The sequence below is a fragment of the Passer domesticus genome, chromosome 6, assembly GCF_036417665.1.
Source record: "Passer domesticus isolate bPasDom1 chromosome 6, bPasDom1.hap1, whole genome shotgun sequence".
Taxonomy (NCBI): Eukaryota; Metazoa; Chordata; class Aves; order Passeriformes; family Passeridae; genus Passer; species Passer domesticus.
The window spans coordinates 27,559,451-27,586,390 of NC_087479.1; the positions used below are offsets into that span (position 1 = coordinate 27,559,451).

Sequence of the window (26,940 nt, forward strand, 5' to 3'; positions counted from 1 at the left end):
AAAATGGTGCTGTTCTCTCTATAGATGTCCCCAGACTGTGCTTGAAGCACTGCCCATTCTGCTTACCTTAGCAGAATGGTGGCCCTGTGCAGGGCCTCCCTGCCTTCAAGGGAGTCAACAGCTCCTCCCAGTTTTGTATCAATGTCATACTTGCTCTGTATCCCTTCCAGTCCTGCATCCAAGTCACTAATGAAGATGTTGAAAAGCACAGGGCTGAGGATGGAGCCCTATGGAACCCCACTAGTGACAGGCCACCAGCCTGATGTCACCCCATTCGCTCTTTGTGTCTGACCCATGACCCAGTTTCTCACCCATCCCATGCCGTGTTTATCCATCTGTGAGCTGGACATTTTGTCCAGAAGGATCCTGTGAGAGACAGTATCAAAGCTTTACTGAAATCCAAAAGGATTACTTCAACTGGCTTCCCATGATCAACTAGGTGGGTTACCTTGTCATAAAAGGCAATCAGGTTTGATGAACAGGAACTTCTCATGAAGCTGTGATTAGTGACTGTTTTGTCTTTCAGGTGTTTTTCAATGGCTACAGGATAATTTTTCCATAACCATACCAGGCACTGAATGAGACTGATAGGCCTGTAGTTTCTGGGCTCCTCTTTCTTTATTTTCTTAAAAATTGGGATAACATTTGCCAGCTAGGACCTCTTCAAGGCCACTCAAAATTGAGAGTTTTTTTTTCAAGATCCAACATCTTGCAACCTTACAGGATGCTTGCAAGAAAGTGTTATTCAGCTCAAGTGTCCTTTTTTCATGCTGTTATTTCTCACAGGGTTGAGTCTCTAAGTCCTCCCTCCAAGACAATGAATTCTGTGAGCTGTGGCCCTCATAAGCTGATATGAAATTATCAGTGCTATTATAGACAAGATAAAGATTTAAAACTTAAACACTGGTTTAGGCACTAGTGTACTCAGGGCTCTTGCAAGTAATTATTTGCGTTGTTAAGAAAAATATGCGTTTTAAATGCACTCTGTTCAGCTACAAGGATCATTATTCTATCTTCCTTGCTTTGTCTGTGGCTCATTAATCAATGCCCCTTAATTTAACTTCTTGAAACATTTTTTGATGGACAGCAGCAGTAGAAAAGGTTGGTGACCAGCTCCTTCTCCTCTGTTCCCTGTTCTCTCACATTTGGGCCTGAAAATCATTGCCATGTCTGTGAGAAAGATAGGTCTTGCTGACAGGTTGTTCCAGTTCATGGCCTCTGGCTCTATCCCTGTAATGTCTGTCCTTCTAGAAATGTCTAATATTTGCTTGGCAGACCATTTCTCAAGGGGATGTGCATAATTTTGCCAGAGATTTGACAATTCTTCATGGCACGTTAAGATATTTTCTTGCAAAAACTGACTTGTTGCTGAATAGACACTAAGGCACTGATGTTCACAGTATAGCTGATAGCTGGTGGAAATGAAATAATCTGTATTGACACATTTGGAAGTTTCACATCTTTTTCCACTTAACATGCTAACGTGATAATTGCTAGACTGATGATTTTTCCAGTGACACGTCTCCTTTTGTCAATATTTAGACCTGTGTATAGAAAACTTATCTATCACACCTGGCTAATTTTCACTTAATTTAAAAATAAATGAAACATATTTAGTTTGCAGGGTTAGCAGAACAAAATGAGGTTTTATAAACATTTTTCTTGAAACATTATTTGAAGGATAAGAAATGATAATGGCAAATATATAAAAAATCTGGCTCAAATGAAAGTATATTCCAGTAAATTATTTTAATGCTTAGATAAAACTAATTGAACATTTAAGTTGAGACTTCATTCTGCTTGCCACTTACTTCAAGGTTTCATAACCTAACTGTTTAGGTTATGAAACCTAAATATAATGCTGAATAAAAATAGCAAGAAATACCCAATAAAATCACTTCAATATCTATCCAGGAGACAGGCGAATTTGTAGCCACAGTGATTCTCTGTTCCATTGTACATTTGTTCATAGGGTTTAAATATTGAATCCAAACATGTAATTCATCTAGGCTTCTATCATAGCACATCTTGGCTGTGTGTGCCATGACTCTTGCTATTAGTGATTAGGTAACAATTTGTCAGTTTAGGAACATAGGCTGTAGTATTTTGACTATCCTGACATAACTGTAAACATAATTAGCTTTAGCTTCCTTTAGCTTTGGTGCTTTTTTCTGGACTGTTCCTCAGGAATGAGTATGACCATACAGTTCTGCAAGAATAGCTATCATGACCATGGAATGAATCACTTCACCATTACTTTCAAAGGTTAAAGTCACCACTTTTCTTCTACATGTAATTATCATCCTTGCTGTAGTTCTGTTTTCACACCCATGTCTGGTAACTGTGTTCTACCTGTTGGGGTGGAAAGCTTATTCCCTTATCTTTGCTTGCAGCTATTCTGTGTAAAGATACATGTTCACTTCCTGGGAGTTCTTACTCCATAACACTTTTTGAATATTTTACTTTATTGTGGTAAACATTGATAATCTGGCCACATGATTGAGATTTCAGCCATGGTCACCTTTTATTTAGTCTGAATGGTTATGAAATCTTACATAATAATACAGGTGTTTCACAAGCTTTTCAGTATTATAGATATTCCACATATCCTAATTTTAGATGTCATTAAGCTAGTTAAAGCGGTTTTCTTTCAGATAATGAGAACCCACTTTGGGTTTTACATTCAGAGACTTTTGTCTCACAGTTGGAAGGATGAACAGTATTCTAGAAAAGTGCCACTGTGAATTTGCAAGATTCGTATAAAATTTGCAACTGACATATAAAAGAGACACAATTCATATATTTTTCCACTAGATCATCATATTTCCTGAACCATCTTTGATATTAATTTGCTTACAATATCACAAATATGTGATCTGAAAAATAACTTTTGTACATTTTTATGAAATCCAATAAAGAATATTTTTCTGCACAACTGCAGTCATCACAACATCTTTGTCTTGTAGTTACATGCTTATTAATACATTCCTGCTGTTCCTTGCATTATGTGATGCAACTTGTGCTGAAATGTGGAAGCTGACTGCTTCTATTGTGTGTCACTCAGTTCTTCTTTGCTGAAAATCTCTGGAATTGTTTCCTTGTCTTAGAAACAAACCTGATATTTGCCATTTAACTATATTCATATTCTGCCTTAATGCCCATTTATTATTTTTTAGTTAAAAGACATTATTTCACATGTCATCTCTCAATAGATGGTTTCAGTTTATCTTTCAAGTAGTTGCAGTTGCTCATGAAATTTCTCAAATAGCTCGCCTTTGATCAGACATCAGAGATTCCTTGTGCAGCTTTTGCTGGGTTTTAAGCTTCATATACTTCACCATTATTGTGTAGGCCTTTAAAATCAGAAATGTGGGTAAGAGGAAAGAAAATGTGCTTTTGCAATCAATACTCTTGTTAGAAATATTCTGTATTATTCTGTCTTGCAAGCCTTGCAAAGGACTCTCATTCTGCAGAAAGATTATGTCGTAGCTTTCCATAACCTGCAGACACAGCTGAGTATCTGACTTCCCTACAAAAATCTGGAAACATTGCCTTCATTTCTTTTACTTCTTAAGTTCCTATCGAGACTAAGAGATTTAGAGAACTTATTTTTTTCCAGAATAAAAAGAAAATTCCCCTAATCCCAGGTAAGTGTCAGAACATTTTTAGAATGGCAGTTACTTGAAGAGTCAGTATTATAGGTTTGTAACCTTTCATGTGACAATACCCATAAACTTCTGGAACAATAAAATTGAAGTGCAGCCAATGGATCCAATACTGTGATCTTCCAGCTTTTTTCAGTCTTTTGATACATGGTGCATCTCTGTATGTTTCAGCTGCTAAAATTATTTGGCTAGAGAGGGAATCTAAGGATTTTTTTTTAATAAAAAGACAAATTCATGGACTTTGTGTTTCTAAAACAAAATTAATGTATTATATAGATTTTTGCAAGATTTTCAAAATGAAAAGCAAATAAAATTCTAAAATGTGTTATTAAATGCATAATTTTAAGTGTTTTAAATTCTGATCCCAAAGCAAAGGACAGAAGGTGTTTTATAGTGCTTGAATACTTCTGTCTGGTAATGTTGTGAACCAGGGCACAATTTTGCCAAATCCATGCCATTTTTGGAACTACCAATTTTCTATGTAAGTTTGTTCTTTTGTGGATATATTTCCACAGAAGGAGAACATTAGGGCTCTGATAGGGAAATACAGAGAAACAAACCAAGACACAGAGAGCCTAATTTTGCTTTAAGACTAGACAATTTTATAATCACCCTCCACAGCTTTGGGAAACAGGAGTCTTGGTTTTGCATTTAAATCTGTTTGGCAGTATGCACTATGTCTCCCAGCCACTTGGTTATTTGTAGAATTTGCTGTATTCAGGAGGTTTGAAATACTTTAAAACAAATTGAGCTGAATGGGCATCTTAAACCATTTCCTGATTGGTGTGTCTTCTAGCCCCTAATGTGCCTTTCTAGGTCTTAGTTATTTCCTTTTCATAAAAAAATAATTGCTCTTAAAAATGTCTGCTTGGATTTCTTTTGTAAAGAGAGCCAAACTGAGGAGCTCTAGGCAGATTAGCTGGACTGCTTCGTTTAGTAGGCTCTCTGAGCTTTGAAGAATGCTTCAAAAGTATGGAATAAAGCTCTTTTTCTTCCTATTTTTGCATGGGCTAACAACTTCCCAGTCTTTTAATTTGCTGTCCTGTTGCATTAGAGTTCATTATCTTTGTGTTTCAGTTTAGTAATTCTGTCTGAGTTCCTATCCTTTCTCTCTTCTGAGTCCCTGCCGAAAATGGCAATACAAGTAACACAGCAGAAGCTTGTATACGGACAGAAGATATAATGAGAATAACACTTCTCGTGGGAATTAAATGCTGCATCACAGGGTTTCATTTGTAAATATCTGCAATGGGAAAGTATGTTTAAAAGTGCATTCAGATTCACTGTTTGGAGTCTCTTCTCTTTTGCACTGTGCCTGCACTGTTCATATTACAAAACAAAGCATGCAGTTCAGGCTAGATTGAAGGCTAGATATTTACATTTGGAGAAAACAAGGCCAAAAAATGGTTTTAAGGCATAGTAAAGATAAAAATTACTTCAAATGTACTGCAGGAGCACAAAAAATTCTGAAAATATTGGCTGATAATAGCTTAATAAATGAGACATTCAAAGAACAAAGACTGCAAGTGACTTATTCAGTGTTGTTTGGCCAGATGGTGGCAAAATGCAGGTCTTCAAATGACAGTTTCCATGTGCTGACTTCTCAAGGAGATCATCACATTGGCTGTGAACACACAGATTGTTTTCTGAATGGAAAACTTGACCTGTCTTGTACCAGTCCAGAAGTATTTTGCAACATAATACACGGTGGGGAGAATGGATATGGATACGCATGGAACTAGTATTCAGTGAAAAGACTAGCTGCATTCATAATTGACAGAAAATTAAAAAAAAGGATTGTGTGGAAAAAATTAGATGGCTCTTGTATGAGATTTATTCCCTTTGGCCTAGAAAAAGGTCTTCTATCAACTCCTTTGCTTTTTTAAGAAGAAAATTGGAAAAAGCTTTAAATGTCAATGTAGGTATTTTTTCTTTTAATAAGAAAGAATGCACAGAAAGGTAATCTTGATGTTCAAAGAGATCTTGTCAGTTCTGTTGATGTCAGTATCAAAAGAAGTTGATAATTATCTGAAGAAAACACATTTCTCTTAGTTACTTTCTTTTTCATGAAAATTTCTCAGGTTAATCACAGCAGCAGAGCTGCAAGGGTATGTACTGTGCACCTTCACTTCTGCAGCACATTGTCTACCAAGATTCATACAGGCAATTATAGCATTGTACTTTCTCTGGCATGACTAAACTTATGTTGGATAGACTGCAAAGAGAAAAACCTAGTAGTTATCTTAAACCTCTATTTCTTGTACAGTATAAATATATCAAAGGCATGGCTTAGCTTTTTGCCATCTATAGGTCAGCCTTGCCCATGTTGTGTTTCATGTAGGGGGGACTATGGCAGGTGCTGAAGGTGAACAGGTAGCTCATGGAGAATTGTGAGTGCATTTCACTTCTGCCTGATTAGTATTTATTTAAGACAAATAAGCCTCTGCATTATTATTAAATGAGTTCTTTAGCCAGAACGGGCCCTATTCCATTGAGCATTTGTCCTGATTTAATCTGTACACCACTCTTCCAAGAATGTTAACTTGTGAAGACACTGGAGGACTTCTTGATGACAGTTTAATTTCTAACTGAATTGCCATCAAGATGAGTTCAGAAAATCATCACAATGATAAAAGAAATCAAAAGGCCTTACTGCAAATGAAGCAGAGATAATTTTTTCTCCTTTTTTTATAAGGAACAAAAGAAGTTCTAATACGCTATTGCTTTTTGGATTCTCTTTAAAATTTCCTTAAGAACGCAATAGCATAACCCTGTCTACGACTTGCTTTGGTTGGGATCATACAGTGTGATTCAGACAATGACATCTTCAATTCTGCTCAACAGGATTTATCCGCAGAATAGTGCACAGCAACATTTTTTCATTTACTTTGTTTAATTTCACAGACTTTTTTAAGGTTTTATAGCTTAAAAAGCCATGTATTTTGCCCATTATGTTTCCTTCAAAGCTGCATCCACTAAAAGAAAAAGAAGCTTGGAAATGCTAGAAATTCAAAATTTCTCACATACTAATTTGCTCTCCTTTGGATTTTTCATAAAGACAAATCAGGCAGAACATTTCTGTGCCTTAGTTTCCTCAGCTGGAGAAGGAGGGGGAAAAAAAGGAGCTGTGATAACTCCCACATATGTTGGGAGGATACATGCATTTGATAGGCTTGAATGGAAAGCTTTACATGAGAATATTTCCAATAACCAATTGCTTTTATTTTGTCTGGCCTGTCATGAAAAGAAACACAGGGTTAATTCTGGAAGCTAATTCTTGGAACTATATTGTTGTATAAATCTAATCTTGGTATTATTCAGTGCTATATTCTAAAAAACACAAATTTTTTTTCCCCCTTCCCCCCCCTCCCCCAAATAGTACTGCACCATAATTACAATTGCCATAGAGGCAGGAGCAGAGGAATTAAATTCCCTGTAGGTGTCGCATGTAATTGTTCCTAGAGAATCAGAAGATTAAACATGGCAACAATGCACAGCACAAGATAGCCTAAACCTAGTTTTCCTGCAGAACTGCAAATAGTAGCAAATCAAAAGACTGTTCTCCTTAATTACCACTGTATGAGGCATCAAGCTAAAAGCAGGCTCACTCTGTAATGTTTTCTATACAATTACAGTATGTACATACAATGCAAGCCCTTATGCACCACCTAATAGACAATATTATACACACAATTATTGCTAACTTCCATTTTACAGGGAGAAATCACTGGTGAGCCTAGGACATTGGCCTCTCAGCTTCCCCAGCAAGCAATACTTGACTAAACTAAGGGAACAGTTTTACTTCCTGAAGCCAGTAGAGACTATTTATACTTAAACACATTTCTTCACAACTTACAGCCTGTTGTATTAGGTGAGAGCTTTTGAGCAGGATGGGCTGCAATCTCTGTGAGGTTTGCAAGCTGGAGCTTGTGGAGTATTTCACGAACTTTACACATTTTCTCTCTCTCTGTATTCCGAAATCAGCTACCCTGCTGATCAGAAGTCCATTTGGGACTTGAATTCAAGTCAGCAAGAGTCAAAGAGCTGAAACAATAAAAACAGTGTGGGGTTTTGGGGAAGAAATTTTCATTCTTGTACACTGATCTAACATGTAGCAGTCTGATCAATATTTTCTGTTGTTGTTCTGAGCCAAAATAAGTATTGGTGCAAGCTGAAATATGTGTCATTGTCCTTGCTCACACTTTCACCAGGATTTTATATAGTTTCATGTTGTTATTTCCTTAATCAGATTTCAACTGCTGTAAGGCAGCCAGGTATTCCAGTAATGGATTTATTCCTATTGTAGTTTAACTACATCATTGAAATTTCCATTCAGTTGGAGAAACCATTTTGCTCTCTGACATGTTTTTACTGATTATCAGGGTTACTGGATACACTGTGCACTGAATTTTAATCGGCACCAAGCTATATATTTTTAGTGAGAAAAAATGGGAAATGCTTTTCATTAAATTCTTGAAATTCAAGTGTTGTCTTTGAGGATAAAACGATTCATAAGATTTACTGATGTACACTTCTGAAACAGATTATAGATCAACCTTCATCTGTGGCATAAACAAAATTGTGATAGTCCTTACTTAAACAATACCTATTTATACAATTATTCATGTTTTAACAGCAAGTATTATTTTGCTTGCTGTACAGGGTCACCAGCTGACAAGTGGATTTTAACTTCCTGCATATTCCCCTATTTTTATCTAGGAATTGAATAACTCAATAGTGCTAAATACTATCTGAAAACATTTGCGTTTTATAAGGGTTTCTTCTAGCCATATTAGTGCACCAAATGAAAATTATGCTTTTTATGTTAATAAAGTGAACTGTTGGAGATACAAAATGTCAATACTTTCTCTGAAGGATGGAAAACCAACAAAGCCCAGGTAAGCAGATCTGCACTGTTTTTATTAGGAATAACCAGAGATGCACTGTTTTTTCATGTTAAAATACACTTTAGGAAAGCATCAAGCAGTTTTTAATTATGGAATAATTATGGCATAGTGGACTATCTCACCCACCTAGGAAGCACAAGTGCTGTCTTTCCAGCTCCTAGTTCTGAAATTCATTACTTCATCTTGGAAAGAAAGAAAATATTATGTATTTTTCTCAAATCATCACAGTCCAGCCAGCTGGGGGCAAAAAAATGAACTCTCTAAAGTAGCTTGTGATTCTACATACTTGCTATCGGTTAATTAAGAGATAATGTCCATATCCATACTTTCATTTCAAAGGCAATAAAAGGACAAAGAGAATCACAAAGAGAATCATTAAGGCATGCTGTAGCTGAGGTAACAAAATGTTTTTGTGTAAATTAGATAGACACCTTTGAGGCCATTTTATTGGTGCTGATTACACAAAATAAAAATTTTAATTTATATATTAGGAAAGGAGTTGCTTCTGTTTTATTCATTTAGAAGTGTTTCAAACACTGCAGAATGAAGCAGCCTAAAGATGAAATGTAGATTGTTTTCTGATTTGCAGGAGATGCTAAGCCACTGTTAACCTACAAATAATGGAAAGAAAGGAAATGAAAAATATACTAATGAAAATGTTGCAAAGAAACTCTCTCAATGACTCTCAGTGCCTGAGTCTATTTTCCTTCAAACACGGCCTGATTTGTAGTTGTTTGTACAGTTATTAATAGTTTAATTTTATTAGTTCACTGCAGAAAAACCTGATTTACATCTTGTGTAATTAAATGATGAGTCAGCCTCAATCACATACTAATCTTGATTTCTTGAATGCAGCATTGAAGGTGACCTCAATATGTTTTTGACATTGAACTTGCAAAAAGTGTTCTGGAAAGCAAAATTTTGCATTGCATTTAGAGAAAAGTATATCCCAAAAGACACTGCATCTTTCAAAACTGATCGTGATGGCTGAATTCTGATTCCATTCAGACCATAATTAATGAACTTCTGGTTTTACACTGTTGCAAATTTTAGAAATGTAGCTGATAGCCATCTGGAGAAAAAGGTAATCTTACACATACAGAAAGAATATTTTAGGATGGGAAATAGTCTAAACTTGTGTGCTGAATAGCTATGTGGGAATTTGCTGCAGTAATTACCCTCCTATCATTAGTGACAAGTAATTGCTATAGCAACCCTGCTGCCACCTGTCTCACACACTCTCTTTCAAACACACACACACACACACACACACACACACACACACACACACACACATACTCTCTCTCTCTCACACGCTCTCTCACTACATATTCATAGTTTTGAAACAAAGGCAGAAAAGCCAGTAGCTTAATGTCATTTATTGAATCACTGTTTTTTCTAATCATCAAAATATAACCTCTTTCTCCCCTGCCAACTCCTCATAAATATTTATTAAAAATAAAACATTTGTGTTGTAGAAAATAGTGCTGTTCAACCAAAGTATCTCTATTCAACACTAATTCTCTGAGGGAGAGAAAAGAGAACTCTCACAGCTTGATTCCTTTTTTAAAATTTTATTGCATACATTGGGCCTGAGAGTGATTTTGCAGATATGGATGTGATTTCCAACAAAGGCAGCCATCTAATATATGTAACTGGTTTGGTTTTCACAACTAGGGCAGCTGAGATTTGTTCTCTTTGATTTAGACACATTCCAAACCACCATGTGACTCTGTCAGCAGCAGGTATTTCTTTACTGCAGGAAAACACTTCCAATTTGCACACAATATTTTTAACTTGTTGGCAGTGGGTACAGACTAAAGAACAGGCTGGCTATCAAGGTTTCACTATGGCATCATCTAACCCCCGTTCTAGTTTTGTATTTTGTTACAGCTGTTGACAATATTAGCGGAACCTGACTTTGAAATTCTAGAATAATCTACAAGAATAACAAAAAAATCCTTTGTATTTGAAAGTACCAGAAGTTCACAATTCTCTATGATTAGGCAGTGAAAGAAGGGAATGGTTGCTCAGCATTTTCTTTTTCAGTTTATGAAATGCCAGCTTTAAACCCTCAGTTACAAGCATTTCTGATAAAGCCACGATCCTGCTATATCAGCACAGGACAGAAATGTGGCTAACAGTTTTGTCACCACTAGATGTCATCAAAATACCGGTAACTAACATTTAGACGTGCAAATTTAGAACTACTAGGTCTCTCTAACCCTATCACTCAGTATGTTCTAATGTGAAGATGAAATAAAACAGCGTTTGAAATATGAAAGAACAGTGAGGAAATTCGGGAACAGCATGCCTCAACATCCGACCTTTGTGCCCCACATGCTTATTCCAACTCTTTTGATGAAAAGAGACCATTCACATTTAATTCTTAATATATGTATTTTTTCTGGAATAAGACAGATTTTCTCATGCTGCTCAGTCCATCTAAAAATAATTCTGTGCCACAGCTTTTCATGTTGCTGAGGAAAGGAAGGGAGATATGTAACGAAGAGGTATTCAATTTTTTCAGATGAGAAAATAGTATGGAATATTATTTCAGATAAAAGCTTGCACACAAGAAGTAAATCTTGTAATACTTTTACAGAAGTGAAACCTACCCTTTTAATTGTTTTTTTGAATTAAAAAAACCTCTTAATTTTTTTTTCAAATGAGCTGGGTAATATTTTTAATTTTAAAATTACCTTATGGACTTCTGTTGAGGGTGTTAAAAGCTATGTGCCTCCTTAACATCTCCCTGCAACTGCCAGCAATCTGAATGTTTTATTTATTTGTTTTAAAAACTAGCAGGAAGAAACCTGCTTCTGATCAGCTCACTGTTTAATGTGGAATGGTTGTCCAGTCATGTGAAGCATGGGTAGACTTCAGCTTTCTAGAAGGAAATCCATGTACTGTCCGTTATACAATTTGTCTCATTTATTTCTGATTAAATTATTCATTCTTTTTCTGATGTTCTATCTCAAGACAATATGGCCTGTCAAAATACAGAGTTTGCAAGCAGAAAGTAGTACTCATTTCCCAGACATATGTAGTCCTTCTGTGCTAAATCTTTAAGCAGTATGCATTAATCAGAGGGATTTGTTGGTAAATTATGCTGTATTTTGTCACCTGTTTGACTTGAATTGTTCCACATATTTGAAGATTAAAGAACTGTATATTTTTTTAATGGGAATTTTCTGCTTCATACCAACTGGAATAACTAAAAGACAAACAAGAACAAAACCCAAAACATATAAATATATATATGCAAACATATAAAACATGAAATGCTGTCTTGAAAACATTATAGAAAGAGCGATCTGATAGTTTATGATGAGGAGGAAACAGGGGGTTTTTAATGTCCACCAGAAATAAATCAGTGCTATAAATGAGTCGCAAGACTTGCGGTGCTTTCTTCAAAAGTGCCAGGGGTGCATTCAGCCAGTGCCCAATACTGTGATGTAACTCTGCTCCACTGTACATTGAGACTATTTCATGTTTTACTGAAAGTACTGGTCTTATGGATTTGGGTACCTATTTTGAATACTTCAGAAAAAAGGCATTCCAGAGATTTTCCTGAAGCTTACTCTTAGAAATGAACCATTCACTCCATTACTTCTGTATTCAGTTCAGCCAACAAATAAATAAACTTTGCTTTCAGCAATGAAAAGGCATTTTTACAATTTATCCTCTGAACATGAGTACACTACTAAAGACAAAAACCCGTGGCGGTGAATATCAAAATTTAGTAACTACTTAAGACTCCAATGTTTACCAGCACCTGAGTTTATTTAATCTCTTTTTACCAATTTAGCAACTCTGACCAGAGGAGGAGGCAGAGCTTCCTGGGGGCAGTTCTGGGAGATTATAGGTTTGTTAATGCTTGCAAGAAAACGCACAACAGTGCATTCATAATTGCTGATGGAAATAGTAGGGACAGCTCTTGAGTCCATGGGCAGCAGGACTGGTTATTTCTCTAATGTAAGGGAAATAACAGAAGAAAATATCCAGTTCACACCTGACTGTGGGTTCTGCAGACCTAAGGATCATTCTATTAAAGTCAAAGCCCATTAGCAGTGTGTAAACAACCTCTTAGACACTGACTGTTCATGTTGAATATATTTTTACATGTTTTCAGTTCTCATTCAAGGCAGAAATGTCAACACTTTTGCCAGACAGTAAAGGGCAGACATTAAAGGGTGCTACAATCTTGAGGCTGCCATCTGTTATTCTTGAGTGCCAGTCCTGATGGAAAGGAGAGGTGATACTTAAAGAGGATGACAACGGAGAAGCAGTGGGAGGGATTCAAGGGGAGGAGGCTTTGTCAGGAATTTCTGTTGCTCTTTCATATTGACTTTTCACTAAAATATTGCACATACATGATTTTTTTTTTAATTCTAAAGATGAAAACTGCTGTCCTCTCAAAATCTGCTTGATATCTTATGAACTCTCAGTGCCTTATGCATGTGATTCAAATACAAATAAAGGATTGATGGCATTTATAACATCTTCTACAGAAGGCATATTGATGGGGATTCATGAGTCACAAACAAATTGCACATATGAAAGCAAACTGTATTAGAACACATTGCACTTCCATCCAGAGGCTGTTTAAGAAAGCTAAATACTGTGGCTTACGCATTATGGAGGAAAACTGCATTTCAAATGGTAGTGGAATATACTGTGTGACACATATAAAGAAACTTCTTTTCCTTTTCCTCTGTTGCCCAAATAGTGAGAAACACCATCATCTTGGTAGGATGGCAAAGGTTTGAGGATCCAAGTGCATGTAGATTGTGGTTTTTTTCCACTAGACTTATGCTCAAAAGGAATTTCCAAGTCACTCCTAGGTAACTAGGGATGAGGAAATCAGAATCTACTTCATATTTTCTGTCAAAGATCAACGGTTTTATTTCCCTTTCTGACTATCTGCTTCTATCCTTAAAACAGCAAATTTACATTTACATCCAGAGACTTTTGGTGAGATTCTAGATTTCTAGCAGTGATGACAAATCTTTGGAATAATTTTTTTCAGAAAATCAGTGGTTATCTGTAAGAGAGATGTAATAAGTATTCATTTAGCTAATGAAGGTGGATGATTACCAAAAGACTAACAATTCTAGAAATCTGGTGTGTACTTTGCACCTTTCTTGTCCTTCATAATACAGTATTCAGAATAAATTTTGTGTCAGTAGACTGAGACACAACAATACAAGTATATTTACACTGGTGTAGCTGGAAGCAAAGATAGAAAATATGAAAAGCATCAGACCAAGATGTTACTCAGATCACAATTATGAGACTGTCTGGTGCTGCAAAATCAACCATTAAACATCGAGGTTTCCATTCGGAAGCATCACTCAGAATGAGTGAGTTAAAGTATCTCCCAAGATAGGTCATGTGGAAAGTGATGCCAAACTAACTGGTAAGTCAGTAGCAATCTGCAGATTCTATCCTCTTGCAGACTGATCATATTTTTAAAGTGAAAAACTGGGGTGTTGTGTTCAGGGGTTCTCAGGGAAACATTCTGGCACAGGAAAAAGGGAAGTTGGCCAGACATTCAGGAAAAAAAAAAAAAAGTAAAAGAAAAAAAAAAAGGGGGCACTCTTCATCTTTCAGTGCTAGAACAGAAAACTGGGACATCTTGTAGTAAGGACAGGTTGGATAAATTTTTATCACTGTGTCACCTCTTCCCTGTCTTCACTCAAATTCATTCATTCACATCTAGCTCAAGCCTTGTCCTCTTACGTCAACAAGCACACCATCAATTTTGCATGTGATTTATTTTACATTTTTTTCTACTCTGAGTTTTGACAACATAATTGAACCATTTTTGCTCATGATTAAGGTCTCCAAGAGAAATGAAGCTCAGTGTTCAGAAATGTTATCCCATTCGTGTTATGATTTCCCTTCCTTCTGTTTGATCATTTTACACTCAGGACTAACATTTAAACACTGAAACTTCCAACTTTGAAGCTTAGGGTATTATTCTTTCTCTTTCCTTTTCTATATTATCTTTCAAGACCAAAGCCTTTCATTTGGTGGAAAACTCGCTTTCCTTTATAATAAAGCCCAAACCTCACCATAGCCCTAAACCTCACACGTGCGTATTCCATTCCTCTCTACCACTTAGTGACTGAGGACTCTGAGCATATGGTTTTAAAGGCAATGATGAATTTTGCATGCAGGAAGATTGCCTGTGTTAGCTACAAACAGACTTTTCTACCTCTTCATTTCCCCCAAGAGAATAGTCTGCTGAACTACTACAATATCTTTCACAATATTTAATCAGAACCAAAAATTATCAGTTTTATAAGAAGAGGAACATACACTTTATTACCATATTCCAATATGTTGCCAGCAAAAGATAGTAAGCAGTCACAAAACAATTCAGAAAACCTACCTAGAGCAATGATGGCAGAGGAATGCCTAACAGTTACCTAGCAATAACTTGGAAAATATGTTAGACTTTCAAAAGAAAGTGGTAATCAACCCATCGTAGTAAGAATTCTACTATCAATTTATAAATGGTCGTAATTGTAAGTGCTCAAGGAAGAGCAGATGTTATTCAACAAAACTGCTCAAAACATTGTTTCTCAGACCACAAACATCAGCTCTTCTACTGTGGCAACAACCATGTGAAACATGGAAACTTTGCACCATGGAAAACTTTAATGCTTTGGGATTCAGTGGAGAGAAAATCCATTAGTTTTAAGCATGCATTGCACCTTTACAGCCCTGTCACCTGAGTAGAAAATGCAGACTATACAATTTAAATCTGTACAGTGAATATAATATAAAACACAGAATGATATAATATTATATAATATGAAATATGGAATTAAATTCAGTCAAAGTCATTATGTCTTTAATTCCATAAGGTCTCAATCTGCTTCTGGTTGTCAGACTTGGAAGGTACTATGTTTAATTTGTATTTGTTTTAATAAAGTAGTTATCCTAGAAGTAGTTTAGAGGTTGATAAAAACAGGAGTATTCATTCCCAATATGTTTTAATAGTATAACCATTTAGTAGGGAGGACTTTAAACAATTTAAGAAGGGGGGAAAAATGTGGAAGCAAATATAAGCCAACTTGTATACAAATATGTTAATATGGTGAGGTTGTGCAGTCTTCATCTGTGAGATAATCTTAACACCCGGCTGGACATGGGCCTGAAAAACCTGCTTTAGCTCACCCTGCCTGAGTAAGGCGTGGGGATAATGACCTGTCAGCCTCAACCATTGTGTGATTCTATGATCCTCACAGGCTTATTTCTTTCATTATCTAGAAACAGCCAAATTTTTCTACTAAAACTCTGTTGCTGCAAAGTAGGATATACAGAATATATCCTGTTTATAAATATGATCTTGTTATCACCAGGAAATAAACTGTCAGTTAATTTAATTAATTAAAAAAAAATAAAAACACATCTCAGATGAAAGCTAGCTTGGAAGTAGCCCAGAGGTCAGAAACTGAAATCTTTGATGTATGCTTGATTATCTCAGTTTTCAACATATGTCCTTACATGATGCTGTCTGTAAGTTTCTGAAAATGGTGAAGACACTCCACATTTCCAGTGGGTGTAGGAACAGTGAAAACAAGCAAGAAAGTGAACTTCCTGGATAATGCAATAGAAATAGCATCCCTATGCCCATCTGAAACTTCATTTAACCAGCTAAGGTTTACAGTCAGTCTAACATTACAGTGCTAAATTCATTCAAGAGGCTCAATTGTCTTACTGCAAGTGAAAACAGTATTGCAAGCATTGATGTAATTTCTGAATTTGACACTAGGCAATGATATTTGGTGGGTTATAGGTCTTTTGAGTCTGAACATTCAAGTCTGCCTATGTAAGATACATCAAAACAAGAAACATTTGTTCTAAAATCATAAGCTGATTAAAACTTGTAAAATAATTCTGTCAGAAATAAGAAATCTCTGCAAGAAATCAAAGAGTTGAAAGAGCTTAAAATGATCAATTTTTCACTAATATTTTGCTAATCGAATGCATTTGGGCCCAGATTTCAGAGCATTTTAAAAAACAAGCATAGATCCAATTCATTTCAGTCACAGCTGTGATCACTTGGCACTTGCATGGATCTGCCAAGGATGACTCAAATAGATACCTAGAAAATGTGGCCATTTTTAGCAGCCATTAGCAGCCATATGAAAATTTTAATTTAAGTGTCTCAATTACCATCACATTAGAACTTTGTGGTAGATTCAGTTCTCACTGTCACAATTCGAATCCATTACCCTTCACCTGCCATTTCCAGACACACTGTGGTCCTACAGACTTTCCTAGTTACATGACGGATGAATCAGTTTTCTTTTGATCTTTATTCTCCATTGAAGTTTATCCTTGATATGTTTCCAGAACAGAGTGTAGTCCAGAACAGAGTATATTTCATTAGGCAAAATGTGAAAATCTTTCACAAACAAACAAATAAGGATCTACCACCTAAAACATACATGTAAGGCCTGAATTAATATTGCTGAATCAACCTTAATTCTTGGGTATCCTAAGTTTTGAATGTAGAGAATGAATATTCTTGCACTGTAATACATATAGTTTCTGAGACTTTTTTTTTCCCCCCGGAAAATAAATAGCAAAAATTAGCTGCAAGGAAACCATGTTGCATCTTGCATGTAATCAGCAGCACAGAACTTCAGTAGCCTATCTGGAAAAATAGGTGGTAAGCAATAGGCTGTTGTTTTTAAGCTGATGTGACAGACCTATTTCCAGCATACTTCACAGGTATTTTTCACACAACAGAAAAATTCTGGAGAAATTAAGCTGGAAATAGTATAGTTATGTTGGCAGATTGAAGCTCTGGAGCTAATGAGCCTGTGGTCTTAGCACAGGCTAAGTGTTTAAGAATTTACATATTAGAATGGATGCAGTTTGGAACTGACATTCCTAAACCACTTCTGGACTATTTAAATTGGAATACATTGGACTGTATGGGGATCATGGCTGCAGCAGAAGCATGTCTAGTGCACAGTGTCATGGACTATTGAGTTAAGCATGCTTATTGTACAGGAAACTATGTTGCTCAATTCTAAAAGCTTCTTACTAAGATTTAGTATGATTCCTTACTACAAGATGAACCATAGTATCTAAAAGTCCAAAACTAGGCTGTATTTGGCTGGACAAAACCAAGGTTTTGCTTCAAAGCAAACATAAGCTGAGAATTCCTTATGAAAGGCTTTTATAGTATGAGGAAATATTTGAAAAATATTTAGCAGCCAACACCTGACATGAAACTTTCAGTCCAGAGTCTGAAATTTTAGAAAATTTAAATGCAAATCAAATTTGAATACTAAAATAGTATTCAAAGTGTTAGACAACCTTAGGTCTGGATAATATCTAAAATTAGTATCTTTTATGTAGGAGCATGTGTAAAAATGATAACATAAAACTGTTACTTTTTTGTTATCCTACTGCTTATCTGCTGTCACACAAACTAGAAAGCACATTCTGGCTTCTATAATCCTGTATTCTTTTCTCACCCATTCCTTGAAACACATATAATTAATGTTTTTTAAGGTCTCTTCAAAAGAGAACTGGATGTGTGCTTCTCTTTACTGTGGTGGCAAGTATGTAACTAAATATTTTCAAGAATGCATAAGCTTGTATGAGTAATTTCAATAAGGAATTAACAGGAAAATAATACAGATAAATCTCAATCAGAAGAATATATATAGATATATATTCCATCAGAAAAATACAAACTCCCATGTTACTAACCACATTATTGTGACTTTCTCAAATGATGAGCAAACCAAAGAATGGGAAGAAGTTTGGTATGGTTGTCTTTCATGATATTACTAATATTTTATAATGTCTGACAGTGATGAATAACCTTTCATGTATGTTTACAAAGTAATGGCATAATTGTTCAGGCTTGCATGATAATTAAATGTGTTTATGTTTACAATTAGTTGTAATAACATAAAGATGGTCTGAACATTTGCCAATGTATCTTCTATCTGAATCTTTTAAAAGATAATATACAGTGGCAACTAATTAGGTGACTAATCTTTATGACAATTTATGAGTGTTCTGCATGATACACACACAAGCAGACACACATACACACATTTACATTCTTATCTACCTTCACAGGATGAGGCGGATAAAGGCAGTACATTTTTAGCATAATGCCTTACTTCAGTCCAAGGCACATTATACTTACAGAACACTTGACTAGGTTTGAATTGCAATAAAATATATGTAGTAGTGAAGTATTTTATAATAAAGTTTACACTATCATATAAAAAAAATTCTTAGTGCTCTGATTTGTATGTATATTTTAAACGAGTAGTATGAATCAATCAGCTCCTGTGGAGGAATGACAAAAGGGGTCTTTTAGATGTCTGACATGAATTTGCATAAGAATAGATGGTTTTTGTATTTTGATAAAGGTGTTTCTTGTTCACTGAAACTGAAAACTTTGAATGATTTTTTATCTTGCAGTGACATTATAAAGGACAAAAAGCTATAAGTATTAACAATTCAGAAATATGCACAACACAATATTTAACCATTGCAATTACCCACAATTTCCTTACAGAAAACTGATGAATCATAGGCAAAAAAAAAAATCTCTAAATAAATACTAATATATTTTTATTTTCAAATGTTCTTTGGGAAACCTTGGATTAACTTTTAAGGTTCCAAGGACTGGGGATTAATGTTGCCCCATTTCTGAAGAAACAAACATTTTATTAAAACTAACCTGTAGGAAATTTAAACACAGCAGGAGCTTAATAACCTTAGTCCATTGCAGCTTTACAGAACCTTAAGAAAGGGACAGTGCATAAGTTCTGCTTAACACATATGATATGTTACAGTTGTAAAACTGTAACCATGAGCAGATAATCTAATTTAAAAAATAATCTGAATTGATTATTAAGCTTCAAGGGAGCTGTGAACAAGGGTTAGTGATTGAAAAATACAGGGATGTCCATTTAAACAGTCAAATTAAGTGTTCAGACCCTATTTAGGAGCCTTTTCAATATATTTTATACCCTGGGGAACCTAGATCCAACTAAGAGCCATGGCCTGTGGTTGTTCTGCCTACATTTGCAACAGCTTGAGGTATGCCATCTCACATGGTTTAGGGAAATTGCTGCCAGCATAAGACAAATAATTCCCTCCCTCTGGTCCTCAAGAATAGCTGGAAAGTGTAATCTCTCATTATCAAACCTTCTGCTTTATTCTGTCCTGCTGTAGCTCTGTGTTACTGGCCTTGTTCACAGTCATCTCATCTTTGTCACAGATACATTTTTTTAATGTGGCAGAACTGCATTTTGTAATCACGAGCTTGACAGATATGTATTTGTAAAACAAAAAATTATAGAGGGTAAATTTGAAAGTTTCCATCAGTTTAATGCAAAAATATATACATTTTTTCCCCATGTAGGTTCACACATTTCAATTGAACACATAAAACCTTGATTAAGATGTAATCCTATATGTTTTTTATTTAAATAATAAAGATGTTGTCCTACTTGAAGAATCCTTGAATTCAGTGTTTATTCTCTCCATTCCAACAATTCAACAATTCCTTCAAATTTATATATTTCAATAACTTCAAATTTAAACTGTAAAATCAAACCCTGAATTTTGCATTTATCAGGACCATTACTTTATTCCTTCCTTATATGCAGGTAAGTCTATCCAGCGTAAACAGATTTCACTAAGGACAAAATAGTGCTCGTTTGCCACTGTCAGAAACCAAAGGTGGAATCTTACCATTCATACATTCAATCTTGATTTTTACAGCCAATAACTTTCATATATAATTACTTTGACTTATTCAAATTACTTCACCTGACTCTAATCAGCAACAGGGATGACCCATCTCATAACGTCTGAACAATCTGAAAGCATTAAGCTTTATGGCTCTGTGTAGTGAATGAGATTGCTCAAATTGGCAAGTCAAGCTACAAGCAACTGGAAGCCTCATGGTCTTTTGGTGACTGTAAAAGCTCTCAAGCAGATCTCATCCCCTTCTGGTCAGTGGAAATATATTATAAGAGTGTAATCAGTAGAAACAGGATCTTGATTTCTGAGTAGTAGAGAAAATGGCAGAGGACCTGCTCCAACATCTCAAAAGAGCCTTTTAGAAAGGACAGAAACTGTTACTGGAAAATCTGTGAAGAACATTGAGTTTGATATTTTATAGCAAATCAGAGGCAGAATCAAGACTGGCATAAACATTTATGAAGAACAGTTCTGTATCTAAACCCTGAAAATTCTGCATAAGACAATTTACACATATTTCTTTTTCTTAGCAACTTTTGTCTTCAGAGGGCTTATTGGATATTAGAGTGTAATGTACGTATAATGCATAATGATAAGGAAAAGCAGAAGGAAAAAATTGTGCCTGAATTTATATATCTAAAAATATACACTGAGAGTTGCCTCAAAGGGCCACTACAAGAAATTGTCTCACTTATACAAACTCAGTGCTATTCTCTTTGAAGTGTGATACAAAATTTTTCTCTTCCAAAAAGATATCATATGGAGAGGAAACAGCAGAGGCTTTACTAAGAAGGTGTATTAAGCTTGTTCCCAACCACATTCTGGAATCTGATTTTACTTATCCCATCACAGTTAACTTCCAACTAATTCTTCTCAACCAGCACCTTTAATAACAATTGGTGAAAAGCTTCCCTCTTCTCTGACTGATTTAAAATATAACCTAGGTTACTTTCCTCAAAAGAACAAAAAGCACCAGTGCAGATAGAAACAGGTTAAAATGAATAGGGAGAAAAGAATGGCTGGACAAGATCGTCTCTCACAATGCAATCATTGCACATTAATTCACTTATATTATGTGTATCTGTTCTCTTCACAGGTTGATAGCCACCTAGCCTTACACATTTTAGTTCTTGGAATAAAATTCAATTTAGTAGATAATGGTTTTATATTCTCCAAATTAATTTCCTGGACTTATTCCACTCTTCACTTGTTTTACTGCAGGAAGAGATTAAAGCATGGGAATGCTTTATATGATTGTCACACGTTTATGTTGGAAATTCTTCAGAATACCGCCTATAAACTTTCCTGGGAATTCAGTGATCCATCACTATCAAAATTCCATCCTCTCACCTTTATTCTTTTCTTAAATTGCACACACATATACAAATGTCATAAAAACCTGCCGCCTATATAGGCAACATAATTAATACACTGTGCCTAGTATTGCAGATGCCACCCATGGTGGTGGTGGTCAAATCTTCCCTATTATGCCAGTCATTTCAAAGCTGCTGTTGCAGAAAGTTAGATATTGTATATCAGGAGTCACTTGACCAACATATTCACTTTCCTCAGCAACTTTACATAAATGTTTTGTGATATTTCATTAGTAATAAAACTTTTTGAACATAAAAAAGAAGAAAAATTCTGATTAATAAAAACGACCATACAAGTTATTTTAATATTGGGATTTGAGATTATGTATGATTAAGCTAAAGTTTACTGATCCCTATAGCCTCTGAACATCATATACCCCTGGCTGAAGATATCTATAATTCAGAAATGAAGTCTAAGTTATGTCTACTATTTCAAAGTAAGAAGAACCTGGTTTCCATCCTGAAAAGAGGGCATGGTACTCTCTTTTCATTTTTATGTATTTGAACAGCTCGGTAGATTAACTGTACAGATGTCCAGAGCACAAATCTGGCATAGCGTGTCACTATGACAATACCTGCAAAATATTGCAATATCTTTATATAATGCAATATTTTGCAGTGACTCCCATTACATTCCTCAGATAGCCAAGTTTCTCTGAGAAAAATTTAATTTCTATCATTAGCTAAATTTTGCATTGTGGAAATGAGGTTTGTGAGCAACCAAAGCTGTAGGCAAGAGATTATATGGACACTTGCAAATTCAGCTTTTATATCCATTTCTTTCTACTTGAAGATGTTTGATTTTATTGTTTTCAACTCTTTTTTGAACTTATATTTTTTGAATGTGTCTTTCAATGCAGGTATTAGAAAGGAGAAGCTGAAGCAACCAAAATCCCATCTGGTCTTGGGTTAACTCCATTCAATCCACCTACTTACACTGACATTGTTTTAAATTTATACTCTACTGAAATTTAATTGAAATAGATTATTTTCTTAAAAGGCTCATTTTGACTAACAATGAGAAAATAATTTTAAAGTTAAAAAACACCCATCTTTTTATTTCAGTATTTGTTGTGAACCATATTTAAGAAGAAACTGGGATCAGTATTTAATTTTTTTGTGTGCTGTTTTTATGTTATGATCTAAGCAGTTTTATAAACACCTCATCATCAATTGTTAAGTGTTCTTGAATATTATCTTTTGAAGAAGGGTAAAAGGTACATAATATCTAGGAGAAAATGAAAGGCAACTGTTTTTTCAGTGTTTCAAGTGATTAGAATGGTATAAGCTAGGCCTTTAGCCTGCCTGATATTGTGAAACAAAAGGAAACTGGCATTTAAAACCCATCAAGAAGGAATTCCAATGGGAAGGTCAGCCAGTTTTGTTAGAGTCAGTGATGGAAGCAGAAAAGAAAGAGAGACTGGTACAAGAACGCTGACAGGTATATTTCAGAGGTTAAAAATAGCAGGAAGTTATCTGACTCTTAGTAACTTGTCATGTGAGAAAAACAGGTGGGAGTACAAAGAGATGCTTCACCCCTTGGGGAAAAACAGTGTTACTAAGCACGCTGATTATTGTTTCAAAGCCTAGGAGTGGAGGATTTTTTTTTTCCAAAGCACCTAGTCCAGCTATTTTATCTTGGTTTTGGGATAGGGAATACGAGTTTTTGTGTTCAGAAAATGTTTCCCTTACTGAGATTCTAATTTCATTATAAGGAAACTTGAGTAGATGGCAACATTTCCTTGTTTTACACTGAACCAGTCTTGTGATAGGTACACAGTAAGTGATGGTTACTGGATTCAGTGGCCATTACAATGTAAATTTTATCCTCTTATCCAGTTTTATTGCTATTTTTTAAATCAAACAAGACAAACCTGTTCCAGTTGGGTTCTGGTTTCCTAAACTACCATTTGCCTTTTTTACAACTTGTCAGTAATGACACTGTCCCAGGCAAATGATGAATAGGTATTTTGACTTGGTTCTTAAAAGTGCTCCTTTTCATATTTCATATTTCAGCTGAACAGAAGAACTCTAAAGAAATTGGTCTGAAAAGAAATTTTCGACAAAGTGATTATATAATGAGAGGAAAGTAATGTTCCTACAGCTATACAGTTACCACATAATTTAATTAAAAACACTTTAAAATATCATACCTATGCTCCATCTTTCTTTTATTTTGCTCTCAGTTATGATATGTGGGCTAAATTTACATCAAAATACACATGTACATTCCTCAGTCTTTGCTAAACTTTCTATTTCTTAGGCAAGTGACTTTTCAAACTTTTATTCTTACTGTTTCAAAGCAGTTATCTTCTAAATTACTGCTTTTCTCTTTTGCATACTGGAATGTCAGAAAGCTGTACCCACTATCACATGACCTAAATATTCACTTAGAGTGAAATATTTTCAAAGCAGTGACCTTCCACAGCAGGCTACAAAATTGATAGTAAAAGCCATTCTACTGATGCTTCTCTTTGTTCCTTTCTCCTAAGGAAAGTAGATTGGAAATACAGCAATTATTCTGCCTGGATATTGAAAGGGATTTCTGAGCAACCTTGCACAATTGAGCTGGCACATGTAAGAACTGTTTCTGACTCACTGAGCTGGCATATACTGCTAAATCAGCATTGGCAGGACTCCAGGCAGCCTGTCACCAGCACTGGATATTGCAGTAAGTACCAGTTCTGAGTATTGTATCCAAATTGGTTTTATTGAATTGTTTCATTCAGTGCTGCAAGGTCTGGCTTAAGAAACTAAAGCCTTGGACTAAAAATAAAAAGACCACAGTGGAACTAAATGTGTGCTAGCTGAGCTATGGTAACTGAGTATGCTATTAATAAAAAAGACTTTGCTTAAATTCCTTTCAATGCCCATATTTTCTTACTCACAGGGACTTTTCAATATTTTACAAAGTATTAATTAGTTTACAAATTATCTTTATGAAAGATTTCAGAAAATAAAAACATTGACCAAAACATATGAAGAGTGATTATTAAGTGTAATACCCATGTTCTTTTCAACACTTTTTTTTTTCCCCCTGGAGGGGATACCTTAGAAACTGTTCTCTTTTGCAGGTAAGTAGGTAGATCTTCATATGTAGTAAATTAGTAATTTTCTCACTTCTGTTTTAACAGTCCTGTATTTTCCTTAATTTTCTGCAGACTAGGAACATCCTTAGAGACAGCAATCACAGTTGAGCCATTCATAAAGATTTATTAGTGTGTGATAATTCAGTTGAATCTGGCCTGTGTCCTTGGTGTTTAAAAAGTGACACCCACTGTGGACAAGATTAGTCCCACATGAACTTAGGCACACATCAAGGACCTTCTAACATACTTGATGAAAAGTAGTGTAACTAGGTCTCCAGGAAGGTTTATTTACTAAATGGTATTAACTTTAGAGAGAGAGACAACATAGTAGAGGTAAAAAAAAAATCAGGAAATAGGACATTAGAATAATGGAGCCTGAGATCATGCATCCTGGATGCCAGAAAGCCTGTAGAGCTCTAAAAAGAGATTTTGTTGCTCTTCCTGTTTGTGCAAATTGGATTAAAGACAATCTCTGTCACCTACCTTGGCTTTAACAGTCTTTAACTGCATAGCAGGCTTACTCATGGGCTTTTGGAAAATAGGAAAAGATCCTAAGTCTGTGGTGGATAGCACTGAAAGCCCTGTGAGGGCAATATAAATTAACTCTCTTATTGTATTTGCATACAAACAAGTTTACACATTTTAAATATGCATTAGGATGGATATATTCAAGCAACGTATTTTTTTCTTTCACAGAAGTTACAGAATGTAAATGAATGCAACTATTTCAGATTAATGAGCATTACTTTGCTCAAAAAATACAGTTAAATTCATGTATATCTCTTGATACTAGAAAGGCTTCTCAGAAAAAATAAAAAAGAGTATATGAAAATCTACATTGAAATAAACTTCAGTGCCTTAAAAGTCCATAGATAACCAAACAGACCTCAAGGTTTCTGACAGAAAACGCCAAGTTTTTCTACCTCTCCAGCTGTAGTCAGCTGGTTTTCTCTATGGCATTGCTATTTTTTTGCACCTTCAGCTCATGAAGATATGAATGCTGAAATCCCTTGAGGCCATTACTCTTCAAGAACTGACCAACCCAAAGGAATTTAGTAGAAGGGCAGCAGAATTTCAATCCTGGATGTAAGGAACCAGCTTCAGTTATGACTTTAGCAAAAATGATGTCTGCCCTTAATGATGGTGTGATGTACTATGTAGTGTCATTCATTCTAAAAGGTTTCTAAAAAGTTCTATGGTTAGATAATCATCAAAACTGAAATATTTGAATTGCTTTGAGCAGATAGCTAAAGGACATCTTCCTATGTCTGTGAAAGAACACCAATGGTGATAATATATAGCAGACAAATACCTTTGTAAGTCATTCTGTCAGGGATTATTCAGTGATTTTGCTTTTGAAATCTTTGTAATTCCTATGACCTATACAGTTTAAAAACCCCACCAATTCACAGTTATAGTTTTCCAAAAGCAGAACAAAGAGAAGAAATTACATACTTTTCACAAGGGACTTGGTATTATCTGAAACCCTATAATAAAAATCTCATTCTGTTTCTTCAATTAGTTGATTGATTTCAGTAGGCGTGCCTGCAATCCAACCAATTTTGAAACAGCTGTAAAAATAGATTTTATTCTTTGAAGGATAACCTACTCATGGATCAACAGCAAAGTTAGTAAACATAAAAGAGAATGTGACGAATTACAAATCTTCTGGTAGTACCATGCAATTTACCCCAAGACTGTGATTTGTCAGTGATATTTGGGGTAACTGCTCCTTTGGAAACTACCAGTATAGCTGAGGAATAATAGATATTAAAAATCTTGCTTCATCTAGCAGCAGAGAGAGGTTTCTTTGCAAAAAGATCTTGTGAAACACCATAATAACTGGTTAACACTCGTCTGTAAGTTTTAAAAGGGTGTTTACATAAATAAAATATAATAATTTTAGACATACAGAATGTTATAGTTGAGATCAGCTATGGTAGCCTTGCTAATACTTTAACCTACATATGCATTCCTGGGAATAAAGGATGTTTTTGTTGAAATTAGTTCTCAGAACATGAGAGACAACTGAATGGCAGCAGCAGTCATTCATGGTGCCATATTAATAAGAAGAAGAAGGTTGCCATAAGAATGTTGTTTCTGATGACAGTAAATTACATTTCTCTCCTTTAAAGCC

At 35.2% G+C, this 26,940-nt stretch overlaps 1 protein-coding gene and 1 long non-coding RNA gene across 9 annotated transcripts in view; one reads left to right on the plus strand and one right to left on the minus strand.

The window, feature by feature from the left end:
• LOC135302957 (uncharacterized) overlaps nt 1-26,940 on the minus strand; it is a 93,734-nt gene that overhangs the window by 14,443 nt on the left and 52,351 nt on the right. The window contains exons 4-5 of one of the 8 annotated variants that reach the window (XR_010364497.1): nt 7,522-7,709; nt 449-1,412 (exon numbers count right to left, since the gene is read on the minus strand). The exons of 2 other annotated variants lie outside the window; for them this stretch is intronic. The gene's annotated coding sequence lies outside the window, so the exon portion shown is untranslated. Of the gene's footprint in view, nt 1-448; nt 7,710-8,698; nt 8,755-26,940 lie in introns of all 8 variants that reach the window. 5 more of the 8 variants (XR_010364496.1, XR_010364494.1, XR_010364495.1 and 2 more) reach the window with 5 other exon arrangements.
• LOC135302958 (uncharacterized) overlaps nt 1-26,940 on the plus strand; it is a 68,039-nt gene that overhangs the window by 14,124 nt on the left and 26,975 nt on the right. The window lies entirely within an intron of this gene.